Source organism: Peromyscus eremicus, chromosome 4 (genome assembly GCF_949786415.1).
Source record: "Peromyscus eremicus chromosome 4, PerEre_H2_v1, whole genome shotgun sequence".
NCBI lineage: Eukaryota > Metazoa > Chordata > Mammalia > Rodentia > Cricetidae > Peromyscus > Peromyscus eremicus.
This window is the reverse complement of record NC_081419.1, coordinates 32,677,973-32,692,147: the sequence shown is the minus strand read 5'-3', so window position 1 is coordinate 32,692,147 and position 14,175 is coordinate 32,677,973. Positions and strand designations below refer to the sequence as shown.

Genomic DNA, 14,175 nt, shown 5'->3' with positions numbered 1-14,175 from the left:
TGACTGCATCCAGGGGCCATGGTACTGATTCACTGGCTATCAGAGAGATGCACACAAAAACCATGATGAACTGTCATCTCAGCCATTCAGAACGGATACTACCAAAATCAATACTGATGTGGATACAGAGGGAAAAGGGATGGGCATACGTAGCTGGTGAGAGAACATAAACTAATAAGTTAGTATACAGAACAATCTGAAGAGTTTAAAAAAACTTAAAATATTAACAGTGCATCTGCTGTGAGCCAACTATCCCACTTTTAGACACACAAATAAAGAAAATTGAATCTGCATATAAAGGGGTACCTGTACTTCCATATGACTAAAACACTGATCACAATAGCAAATATACTGCATCAAACAAGTTACCTATCTGGGACAAACAGATGTACTAGTTAGCATTCTCTCACTGTTGAGAAAATATCTGAGGTAAAAAAAAACATTTTTTTAAGAAAGGAAATATTTATTTGGCTCTTGTCTTAGCAATGCCAATACATAGTCAGTAGGTCCCATTATTTTGAGACTATTACAGCTTAGTAATCAATGTCAGATTCAACTTGTTCACTTGATGGCAGCTGGGAGGCAAAGAGAGGAAGAAGTGACTGGGGTCACAGTATCCATTTAAAAGCAAATTCAGTTACTTCACTTTCTTTTACTAGGTCTTCATCTCCCCAAGTCTCCTCCCAGTAGCACCACGGGTTGGAAACCAAGCCCTTAACACCTGAGCTGTACGGAGACACTTACCCAGATTGTAACAATGATATTTGTGTAGATATGATACATCTACAATTTAGATATTTTTCTGCCATAAAACTTTTTAAACCTGACATTTGCAGCAAAATACATGAAGCTGGGATACTCATAACTAGAGACTGGGAAGGGGAGAGGATGACAGATAGAGGGAGGTTGGATAATACAGTTGGGTAGGATGAATAAAGTCTAGTGTAGTTGATAAATAATTTGTTCTTTGTTTTTGTGAATGACCAAAAGAGAGAGGAGTGTAAAGATTCCACATATAAATAAATGAGACAGAACAGTAAAGAACTCTGACATGATCAGTCTATGTTTCATATGTGTACAAAAATAACACAAACACACCCACAAGTTTGTGTAACCATTACATGTCAACTAAAAGGGAAGATAAACCTAAGCAAGCTGTAAAAACTCATACTCATTATCCCAGCTTTTAATAGGCTTGAATGGGAAAGAATATTGACACTAGTTTGAGCCAGCCTAAAATACACTATGAGTTCTCAACCAGAGTGAACTATAGAGTAAGAGACCCTGACTCCCAGAAGATCAAAGAAGATCAAAATAAAATGACACATTAGTAAAGAAAAAAACAGAAGTGATTTTGAGTGATTGGCCTTCCTCTTTACGGCTTCATGGGACACCCTATGATGATTTCATTCCTCAGAATTCCTCCCCATCAGCAAACAATGCACACTTGGTAACCGGAGAGACTAAGATGGCAACCAACCAAAAATTAAAGCCCTCAGATCAGCATGCCTGAGAACAAAAATGGATAGAGATGAGGTAAACAATCTCTCATAGCCTTGATAAAGTAGGAACCTCAGGAAGACATGGCCTTAGTGATTTGACTACAGAACCTGTAATGATCTGTATTCAGATCTACTGGAGTTGCTCTAGAGATGTTAGTAATGAAAAAAAAGATAAATTACCATGTAAATATGTAGAGGCTAGACATAAAAGTACCATATGATCCAACTGTACCACTTCTCCACATATACTATAAGGCATCAAAGTCATCATATGATACAGATCGTACATACCCGTGGTTATGGTGGCACTATTCACAATAAATGCTAGTGAATCAGTGTAGATTTCCATCAGCTGATGGAGAAAGTTTTTTTTAATATGGTATATATAAATATATTTAGTATGTACATCTTTGCAATAGAGTACTTGATTCAACCCTAGAGAAAAATGAAAACCTGTTATTTTTAGGAAATTAAACAGACTGGAGACACATTAGGCTAGCTAAACCAGACTCTGAAAGATTAATGTCACTTTTTATATATATAGGATCTAGAACAAACAAACAAACACAGCAACAAAAAGGGAAATTATTACAGAAGGTGGGGAAAGGAGGATAACAGAAGACATTAGAGAGAAGGTATGATCGAAGTACATAGGATCATGATATGCATGTATGAAAGTATCACAACAAAACTCATATTCTATGTGAATAATATGCACTAAAATCACATAAATATTAAACACATTGAAACATACAAATAAAAAAATATACTGCTAAGTAATTAATAGCAATAAAATAAAAACATCCTGAACATGATGAAATGCATAAACATCATCTATCTTAGAAGAACTTTAGACACGTGCCCCTCAAATTCTGAAAAGAGGCAGTCATCCATTATTGTTGCTACAGATCAACAGAGCAGAGGGGTGCTGGAAGGTGCTTCCCTCATGAGCGTTGCCCCAAGCTCTGTCATCTGAATTCCACAGCAAATCTGCTTGTGCCCCAAGAGACCCTCACCAGGTCCCCTAGAAACACTGCTATAAATTCTGGCCTTTGTCAATACATAAGAGTTCAAATGTAATTTTTTTCTATAAGAGAGACAGATAACGCATCATTGCTACCAGTGTTTCTTTTCAAAAATTTATTTTTATTTTATGTGTATGAGTGTTTTGTGTGAGGTACATCATATGCACACAGAACCCAGGGAGGCTAGAAGGTGTTGGTCCCCTGGAATGGCTGGTAGCTGTTGTACCGGTGTTAGGGATGGAACTCAGATCTTCTGCAAGAGCAGCAAATGATTTTTAAATGCTGAACCACCATCTCTCCATCCCCATCAGTGGTTCCAATGCTCTATGTTTATAAATGAAATAAAATTAATAGCTAAGATAACCCACCTACACATGTAACTCCAGATTACATGTTATAGATTTAAATTACCTTATATCCATGTATACAAAATCTTTACTATACTTCCAAACAACAATAAATGGAAGGCAATTTGTAATTAAATATGCATTTCAACATGGAACTCCTTGGACACAACTGCTGTACAAGGTATGATGAAAACAGGTGACACATGCCTTAGAATAAAAAAATCACAACAGCTGAGATTTCCATAAAGAAAGTCTCCTGCTGGCATCAGGCACTGGCATTTCCTTCAGAGGTGTGATTTTTCAAACTAACGAGCAATTCTTTGTGAGGTGATGAGCTTAAGTATAATCTTCCCTTGATTTACTCAGCAGTTGCAGTCATGAAAAATGCAGTATATATAAACCCATGCAGAAAAGTGTGCTTACATATGGAGAACTGGTTTTGGCAGCTAGATTCAATTAGGTACAGGAAATTTTATGAGACATGAATGCCTGGTTAGACAGTCAAAATTTATGGGAGTCGCAGGACAAGTCTTGATTGCATGGGAATGCCTGTGCACTGTAAAGAATCTAACAGTCTTGATAGCTGCTACTACATCTATCTCTCACATGATGAGGGCCTGAAACACCTCACAAATTTATAAAAGGCCCTCATAAGGTTCTTTCTTTTAAATATAACTCTATTATGTTTTTGAGAATTTCATACATGCATACAATGGATTTGATAAATTCATTCCCCTTCTCACCCCCCCTTCCCACTCCTCCCAATTTTGGGAGGTGTGTGTGGTTTTTTGAGACAGGGTTTCCCTGTGTAATTGCCCTAGCTTTCCTGAAACTAGCTCTGTAGACCAGGATAGCCTGGAACTCAGAGAGACCCACCTGCCTACTGTGAGATGTTCTGTATGCTGTCAATCTATGTTGCTCTGATTGGTTGATAAATAAAATGTTGATTAGCCAGTAGCCAGGCAGGAAGTATAGGTGGGATAAACAAACAAGGAGAATTCTAGGAAGAGGAAGGCTGAGTGAGAAGATGCCAGCCTGCCGTCCAGGGAGTAGCATGTAATGGCACACAGGTAAAGCCATGGAAAACATAGCGATTTATAGATTAACAGAAATGGGCTTAGTTTAAATATAGAAGCTAGTCAATGGTAGGCCTGAGCTAATGGCTGAGCAGTTTTAATTAATATAAGCCTATGTGTGTTTACTTGGGTCTGAGCAGTTATAGGACCAGGTGGGACACAGGAATTTCATAAGTGGCTCAACTTGGTGCTGGGTGAGCACAGGAAAATTTCAGCTACACCTGCCTCTACCTCCTGAGTGCTGGGATTAAAGGCATGCTCCACCACTGCCTGGCCCACCCACCCCTCCCAATTTTGTGTCCTCTTTTTTTTCCCCCCAATGACCCATCAAGTCTTATTTGTGCTGCTTATATTCTCTTGGGTATGGGGCCATTCACTGGAGCATGGTGAACCCATCAGGTGCCAGATCCTTAAAGAAAATTGACACTTTCTCCTTGAAGATATCAACTGTCCATAGCTCCTAAGCTGGATAGTGAAATTCAGTGAGCCCCTCTGTCCTCCATACTGGAATATTAACTTGCCTCATCTTGTTCAGGTCTTATACAGGGAAGCACTATGAGTTTCTGAGTGCAGTGTCCTGTCATGTGCAAAAGACACTGTTTTTCTCAGTCCTCCAAACCTCTGGCTCTTACAGTCTTTTCATCTGCCTCTTCTGAGGTGGTTCCCAAGATTTAGGGGTGTAAGATAATGAGGATGTCCCATTTATGGGTTAGCACTTCACATAGACCTGTTTACTGCTCTTTGACTAGTTGTGAGCTTCTGGATTAACCATTGTCCACTGCTCATTCTCAGATGAGGTCTGAGAGTGGCACTAATCTGTAGCAATAGATGTGTGAACTAAGAGGGGAGCTTTACAGTACATCCTAAGTTTCTGATCACTCCTTCGGGAATGGGAGACATTGTTTGGAGCCCTAAAAACAGCTGTATCACTTCTCCAACCTTTGACTGCTCCCCAGTAAACACACCCCAAATCTCATTCTCCCATCTATGAAACAGAAGCATTAAATAGACTCCTTAAAACCATGGTGAGGGCTGAATCTGATTTAGCAAATAAATGTGTTTTGTTCTAGTTATTTAAATGCAGGGTACTCTTCAGAACTGAAAGATAAATTAGAGTTACCGGAGCCAGGCAAGGTGCACGCCTTTAATCCCAGCACTTGGGAGGCAAAGCCAGGTGAATATCTGAGTTTGAGGCCATCCTGGTCTACAGAGTAAGTTCCAGAAAGCCAGTGACTACACACAGAAACCCTGTCTCAAACAACAAAAAGTTATTGGCTGTTGTTTTGTTTTACTTAAATAATCTGTTCGGAGTTTATCTCATTTAGCACTTAGCACTGTGCACAGTAGGTGTGTTATGAACATTAATTGAATGGACACTGTCACGGTTTTCTAACAGCATATTCTTTAATGACTTTTCTCTCCCTTTCTGCTGTTTTTGGAATAAGTTTCCTAGACTATAGCATCCTTTAATAAGTTGACGACATTCTATTATGTAAAATCCATCTCCCTCCTTTAGTTGAAGTTCATAGGAAGTTAGGAAGCTCTCTCTTGTGTGGCACAAAAATCATCATTTTTGTCAGCTCCTCCACTGAGTTAACATTGCTTCTTAAATTCAATGTACTATCCTATTCTAATCATTAAATTGTATTCTGTGTTCATATCTTGTGAGTGTCAATAGATCACTGGTTTAATGGAGTGTAGTAAATGAGTTCTTAATTGATTATTGTTCTCATTAATCATTGCACAGCCAACAAGAAGATCCATGAGAAACATAATGTGCTGCCTCAGAGCACAGCATAAAGTCTGGCTGAAAGGCACAGGAATATAATTTTGAAAGTCCAGAAACCCCAGAGTCCTACATATCGGAATGATATTGACATTGGGATTTTTTAACTTAGTCAAAGTGTAATTTGGTTTCTCAAAATGTCTATAATAAAAAAAGATGTTTGAGATGCAATTTCCTGATGAGAATTGGTTTTCAAACACACACACAGAGAGAGAGAGAGAGAGAGAGAGAGAGAGACAGAGAGACAGACAGACAGACAGAGAGACAGAGAGACAGAGAGAGAGACAGAGAGAGAGAGCGCAATATTTTGAGACATTCCAAGAGTTTTAACTGACAGCCACTCATGTGTCAGTCTGTGACTGCACATTGTACTGAGTTAGTCCCCACAGTACAAAAGTTTACCTGTTGGCAAGGGCTGTACAGACCACTATCACTACTATATAACCTGTGACAAAGAGATATTCCCCAATGCTTCTAAAGCATACTTTATGAAAAATGTCCTTGCAGGGGAGTGAACGCAAGTCCTTTCATTTCAAGCAATTGAATAGAACACTAAGAATATTGAGAAAATTGTCCTTATCTCTTTTTAATAGTGAATCTATTGCTTCATCTTTTTATAATTTTCTGCTATTGTTGTACTCACAATGCTATTTCAGGTATCTAGTTCAGAGAGGTCATTGTTAATCTGTTATATTGCTAAAGAAGCCAAGGGTTAGAAATTTAAATTTAACTAAAGCCAAAAGGCTAGAACATAGTAGGAGCAATATTTAATTCCTGATATTTTGACCAATAGTGACATTCTCTTACATCACTCCCTTACACATTCAATACTACATATATAATGTACTCCATAATGCAATCCTCTGTGCTCATAATTGTATATTTGTCTTAATTTGCTCAAAGTCTGAAACCATATTGTATGTGAATGGCCAAGGGCTTAAGAGTCATTATAATTCCCTTTTGACCGTGTGAAAAAAAATTCATGATAAAATTTTGTTACATCTGGGAAGATAGCTTATGAGTATGGTAAAGTACTTACTGTACAAGCATGAGAACTTGAGTTCAGTCCCTGGCATATATGTAAAAAGCTAGGCCCAGTGGTACATGCTTATAATCCCTGGGCCAGAGTGCCAGTGACAAACAGGCCCCTGAAGCTCACTAGGCAACCAGCTTTGCCTAAGTAGCAAAATCCAGGTCCCAGCAAGAGACAATCTCAAAAACAATATGCTCAGCTCCTGAGAAACAACCCCCAAAGTTGATCTCTGGCCTTCATACACACACACACACACACACACACACACACACACACACACACACAAATATTTTGTGTCACTTCATATAAATTATTTAATGACATACTACAGATGGCCATCTAACATTCTGTATATTGTAGATAGACAAAAAATCCCAACTTATCTCCTGTGAGTATTTTGTGGTCCTGGGACTAGAACTTCTGCCGGTCAACAGGATTTGTCTACTGCTATAAGACACAAACAGGATTTGGTTCCTGCTATAGACCCCACCAATGCTACCACAATTCATAGAACTGAAATCTGTTTTACTATTGTTGTTGTTTGGTTTTTGAGACAGAGCTTCACTGTGTAGTCTAGGCTGGGGTGAAACTGCTTATGTAGTTCAGGCTGTCCTGAAACTCACAATCACCTGTGTCTCAACCTTCTGAGTGCTCACTCCAGGCTTACACGCCACCATGCCTGGCTTTAGATGTCATAAATGACACTACCAACCAAGCAAAAGCAGGCTAGAGTCAGGTGTCTCTCCTCTCTGCTCTCCCTCACCACCTCTCAGTTCTCTCTAACTACAAAGGCAGAAAATGAAGGCTTAAAACACACACACACACACACACAATGACTGCTTCATAAAGAATCATGATGAATGCAGACTAAAATTTTGCTAAAAAAAAAACTTGTCAAAGAAAATGTATTCTATACATTATTCATCAGCTGATTGGCTTTTGGTGACTTTATTTAGAAGTCCCTATTCCCAAACCACAGTAATTGGTATCTCACAGGTATGTCTATAGCATAGGTACAGTCAATCACTACCCTATTTGGTTTGATTCAGTGTGATGATTCATACAAATTTGAGTGTGCTCAGAGAATATTAGGAAAGCTGTGGATTAAAATGCTTCCCATTTGTTTTATACACAAACAAAGGGCCATGTGAACATGGAGTGAGTGGTGATCTTACCACTGTATGGATAGGCACTGATAATGACATGAGCCCAGTGGAGGCACATGGCATTGGGCAAAAATAAATAAAATTATAGAGTTGAAAACACAAAAGGTGCTATCCCTGAAGACAGGTGTCCTGGACTCCTTAGCAGCATGACTGCTTTCTCATTCCATGATCCCTACATTAATTGTTACAACAAAGCACAGACAATATTTTTCAATAGCACATAAACATAAGGATTCATTATCACCAAATAGGTGCAAAACTTTCCCCAAACTATTGTATTTTAAGTGCACTGATTCCTTCAATATTTAATATCACTTCAATTTAATTTTCACTGCACTGTAAATATATCAGTATGATCATTGTACAAGCTTAAGATCTAAAGGAAAACAACATATAAATATAAAAATTAACAACATGTGTAGTAGGTAGCCATTCCAGCTTTGGTCTGGAAGTTCCAACCCCCATTGAGGCTTCGGTAACTATCATGCCTACAAGGCGGGGCCAAGGGAGGCGCCTGGAGACCTGAGATCGGGACGAGCTCTCTTGTTGTCCTGGACCTGGACGATAGAGGTAGATCAAGGGGAGTTCTCCAGAGAACACTGCCGGACTGTGCTGCGTCTTTTCCAGAACCCACCACCTACCTATCCCTTCATTTGTAAGTTACCCACTAAATAAATCTTCCTTTTAACTACGTGGAGTGGCCTTAATAATTTCACCAATAAACATGGGCCACATAAGAAATTAGAAAATGTTCTGAAAGTAATGCACTTGTGATATCAGGAAACACTATTCTGACTGACAAACAGATATACAGTAAATTCATTACAAAAATTACTCAGTTTATTGTGACTAATGAGTGCTGCTGTGTGTGTCTATGAATAGAGCTTGATTTGGGAGCTTTGTGTTAATTAGCACACACATTCAAAGAGAACTAAAAAATTACTTTACCCCAAAGAATAGATAGGATTATCTAATAACCCTTTTTCTGAAAATTACTGCATGCATATGGCTCCCAAATCTATTTTCTCACTTCAACTCATCACTTAGGAACTCTGCCATCACCCCAAATCTCATTAAGAGGTTATTTTCATAGGTAGCTAGGCACCATGAATTTCATTCCTTTGAATAATCTTTTTATGCTCCAACTGTACCTTTAAAAACTTTGATCTATAAGAAAATTATTTTCAAGTTATGTTGATGTCGTTTAAGTTGAATGACAGTATTTATTCCAGCTCCTCATTGTGTATTCAGATCTCTATTAAAAAGAGGAATAAAAAAATCCCCTTTAGCTCAGATCATTTTTTAGCTCTATCATTAGGAGGATTATTTACATGAAAAAAAGCAATTTCTAACCATTATAGATATTGAATATGATTGTCCTCCCTCTCCCTCCATTAGAGACAGGAGGCTTGCAAAGGCATAGAGAGAGGCTGCTGTTGTCCCTGGCTTGGGAAAAGAAGCAAGAGAAAGATTTCGGGAGAATCTCTGTGGAGGTCTCCCTGATGAAGGTACATGACCCCCTATAGGTGTGTGCAGAGCTCTGTGCCCCTCTGACCTGGGAAACACAGACAACAAACTGCTCCCTGCAACACACTGGCATCCCAAATCTGAACACTCAGCTGGAAAACAGCTCCGCAAAGCCCCCTACCTAATTCCTGGGGTTCCTACAAGGACATTCAGGATAAATGTTGCAGACATAAGAGAAAAGAGGTAGAAAGGTCAGAGGAAAATTGGTATCAAAGGGAAAAAGTTTTTTTTTTTCCTACAGACCCTAGAACATGAATTAATTCACACTGTGAGAGCAGGATCCAAAACCGAAAGAGAATTCACAACACCTTTTAAGAGTTGCAACTATAGCTGAGCTTTAGCAAAACTGTCCTCCTAGGATGTGCTTGGCTGTGGAGAATGAAACACTACCCATCTGTCCTAACTCGATTCCAATATCACCTCCTCCAAGAAGATTCCAGCTTGGAGTCCATTATTCTTTCTGAAGGATGGCAGCCCCAATCTGTCTCCTCACTCTCTCAAATCCTCTCTCACTCAACATCATGTTATTGCTATTTGTGTTCATGTCCTATGCCCCCCAGACATGCTATGAACTCCTTCAAGAAGTCTCCTCTGGTTCTGCTTTTATCTTAGATAAGTCCTTTTTACAGTATAAAGCACTGAATGAAAAATGTAGTGCATGAATGGTAAAAAAGAATGGATGAGAAAAAAATTTAGATTAAAGGTCAGCCAGCCTAGCCTAGAAGTCCATAGCAGGAAGAATGGATAAAGAAAAATGTGATACATATACACAATGGAATTTTGTTCACTCATAAAGAAAACTTAAATCATTACATTGTCAGGAAAGTGGATGGTACTGAAAATCATTATGGTAAGCAAATGATTCAGACTTAGAAAAACAAATATTGTTTGTTTTCTCCCATATGAGGATCTTATATTAAAATAGCGAGTGTGTGTGTGTGTGTGTGTGTGTGTGTGTGTGTGTGTGTGTGTAAAATGGTAGCATATGAAGTTTTCATTTCTATATTTATTAGCTGAAATTATTCTTTAATTTTACAGGCATGGGGTGTAACTCAGTCACAGAGTACACTTCTAGCATGCACAGGCCCCTGAATTTGTTCCTCACAAAAGAAAAGAAATAATAAAAAAATAATAATAATAAAAATAATAAAGATCATTCTTGAGTGTGTTTTATAGGAAATGCATTACATTTTCTGATTGTCAGAATAATTAATTGGTTCCCAGCATCTTCTAAAAGAGAGGATTTGTTATAATTCTATATTTATAGATTTCAATGTACTCGATATATTTCAATTCATTGTACTTTTTATCCTTTTTGATGGTAAAATTCTTTGTCTCAACAAGAGCTTTCAGGGTTAGACCTAATCCTATTAATGGTTGCTTCAGAAAGAATCCTTGAAGTCTTTTTATAAGATATTACAGGCTTATTTTTATACATATTTTTGTGGGTTTATTAATTTATATGTGTGCTTGATGTAGTGTGCGAGTGCGTTGGCATGTTCATGCCACAGCATGCCTGTGGAGGTCAGAGGACAACTTTCAAGAGTCACTTCTCTCCTGCAGTAGGTTTCTGCAATCAAGCCCAGGTTGTCAAGCTTGCACAGCAAGAATTTTTAACAACTGAGTCATAGAACTGGCTTTCATACTTTCCTTAACTCATATCTGGAACCAGTTAATTCGTCAAATACCCAAATTCTCTCAGTGGACATGGCGTTTCTAGACCAGCCATAGCCTCAATAATTTTGTGTCTAAATAATGTGACTCTAAATATTTTAAGTGAGAATACATTATGAGTTTATGCTGGTATTTCCTATCCAAGTGTGCAACTATGTTTTTAACGTAATTATTTTTTATGCTTGTTTTCTCCTTGAAAATGTTGCCCATTAAAAAATCTTATCTGTATTAAATAACTTAAAAATAACAATGACAATATTTTTACTGAAATAGAATCAATTAAAATAGGTAAGACAGCAGTGTTTACAGCTACTTTTGTTCTTTATGTAATCCCTCTAGGGATGTTCAGATATATTACTTTGTCTTAGAAATGCTGGAAGCCAGTCACCACTGAGTGCTTAAGCCATAAATTCAACACACAGTTTACAAGGTTGACTCAATTGCTTCACTGGTTTTGTATTTTCAGACTTTTAAGTTTTCATTTTAATTATAATTTCATTATAATTATAGAAAATCTTTTCCAGAACTCTATGGTCAAATCCAATCTGTAATCATTCAATCATTCAATTGTATCTGTTTTATTTCATTCCTTTTTCCCTTTTAAACAGGATGGCACTGTTGTTCAGGATAGCCTCAAACTTGTTCTTCTCTTGACAACTTGGTTTACAGATGTTCAATATACTACCTGGATCATATTCCTTCTTCTGCTCAGCAAAGAAAGGCGAGGGATTGAAAGTTTAGGGGCTACCTGGGCTAATTTTCTGGACTGTATCAAAAACTAGGAAAGAAAGAAGAAATGGAGGAGAAGAAAAAGGGGGAGAAAGGGAGGGAGAGAAAGTAAGTTTGGGCTGGGGCTAGTAGTAGGATGCTAGCACAGCCCTGAATATATGCTTGGTTCATACTGTTTAGTCTGGTTCAAACAATAGCTGTCTCACAAAGGAGAAGAAAATCTGGTATTTGCTTAGTCTAAAAGGCTGAATGTCTTGGCAGTCCCAATGGGGCACTGAAGGCTCAGGGAATTCCTGAGGAGCTGATTGTCTTCAGTCTGTGTTGGAATTCCAAAGAAGATGGTTCTAATATTGATGAAGGAATGCCACAGCAACAGGATAAATGAACTTGCCAGTGAGTGTAAGGGCAATCAGGCACAAAGCAAAGTTTCCTTCCATCTGGGCTGCCTCTAGAAGTGTATACCACATTTAACGTGGTTTTTCCTGCTTCAAATAATTTGATCAAAAAATAACGCTTCATAGGAGTGCCCAGTAGAGTTTGTGTTGATTCCAGACCCAGTAAAGTTGACAATCAAGATTAGCCAACACAACACACATCCTATCCCATATGGTTACATGAATGGCACAACTCTCCTTCAGTACAATCACTGCCCCCCAAAAATCAGTATTCAAATCTGGCTAGAGATTTTCTAAAACATCTTGTTTATTTTCTAGAAGAAACTGTAGTCACAGAACGTCAGAAGAGTGAGACCAGATCACACAGAGTCATGGCTCTCCTAGGACCAGGGCTGTTACCATGAAGTTAAGGAAGTGTACCTCCAACACCACTTACACGCTACTTCCAAGACCCTCAGGGTAACTCCTAGAATGTGTTTCTATTGCAATTTGTTCTTGTGAATTTTTTATAAATAAATGATTTTGGTAGGAATCTATTAAGGCCACTATATATGTTCACTCTGACTTCCTAACAATATATATATATGCCAGGCAGCACTGGAGAGGCAATGGGCATTTAGGGACATCTGACTGAGAAAACAGGAATATTTCACTCCTAATGTGATTGGACATGAGTGTGACTTTTTTGTCATATTTAAATCCATTCATTAAATAAGTGAGATAAAATACAAATTTAGAAATTGATGGTATATGAAATAAAATATAGAGAGATATATATTAGGACTAAATAAATATAAATTATTTAGGTATTAAGAAGGAAATAAACTGCACCCAAGAGTAGCTTGTGAACATGAAAAGAACCCATGTTTTTGCTTGGTTGGTTGGTTGGTTGGTTCATGGGGTCTTTGTTTCATTTTGGTACTTCTTATCTTGCTGATTTTTTTGTTTGTTTTAATATTCATTTTTGTTTTGTTTTGTTTTTGTTTTTGGAGAGAGACAAGGAAAATGAAGTTGGGTAGGTAGGAGAGTCAAGGATAGTCTAGGAAGAGTTGAGAGGGGGGAAATAACAAAATAAAAATATATTCTATATGCCCTGCCTAGTTCTTCTGTAACCTTGGCACAAGCTAGAGCATTTGAGAGCAGAAAATATTAGCTGAGAAAATGCCTTCATAACATTAGGCTATAGGCAAGCCTACAGGACATTTTCTTAGTGATTGATTTGGAAGAGCCCAGCCCATTGTGGGTGGTGCCATCTCTAGGCTCGAAGTCCTGGGTACTATAAGAAAGCAGGCAGAGCAATCCATGAGGAGCCACCTAGTAAACAGCATTCCCAGCTCTCCTCCAAGGCCTCTTCATCAGCTTTGCCTCCAGGTTCCTGCACTGCTTCAGTTTTTGGCTGACTCCCTTCAATGCTGAACAGTGATATGGAAGTATGAGCAAAATAAATCTCTTCCTCCCCAAGTTGTGTTCTCACAGCAATAGTAACTAAACAGTATGAAACAAAATTTTAGTAAATTTGGAAGAAAGAATTGTGAAAGATTTTCAAATTCTCCTCAAAGCAGTAACTCATTAAAAGTAAGAGATCAGCTTTAAATGAGTTTAAAATAATTCACTGATGAAATTATTAAATCAATGAATGAAGACATATATTACACAAACCCATTAGAAAATACATATTTTATTGATTTAATATGAAATATTGACAATGATCAAGAAAATATAAAACAATACTCCACTGTTGTAAGATATTGAGGAAAAACCTAATAAATGGGAGCCATCAATTTTAGTATTTAACATTAGTTATTGTCTAAAAATTCTAAATGCTTTGAATGTTACAACTTGAAAATAGTTCTCCAACTTGATAATATTGACAACGCATAACCTTAACAATAATGAATTGATGGACTGAAAGAAA

General features: G+C 37.8%; 1 long non-coding RNA gene across 1 annotated transcript; it reads left to right on the top strand.

Annotated features, from left to right (window-relative positions):
- Positions 1-1,446: 1,446 nt before the first annotated feature.
- Positions 1,447-12,719, top strand: LOC131908071 (uncharacterized). Its single transcript, XR_009378538.1, has 2 exons — positions 1,447-1,536; positions 12,579-12,719. It is a non-coding gene; the product is annotated as an uncharacterized LOC131908071 (long non-coding RNA).
- Positions 12,720-14,175: the final 1,456 nt, after the last annotated feature.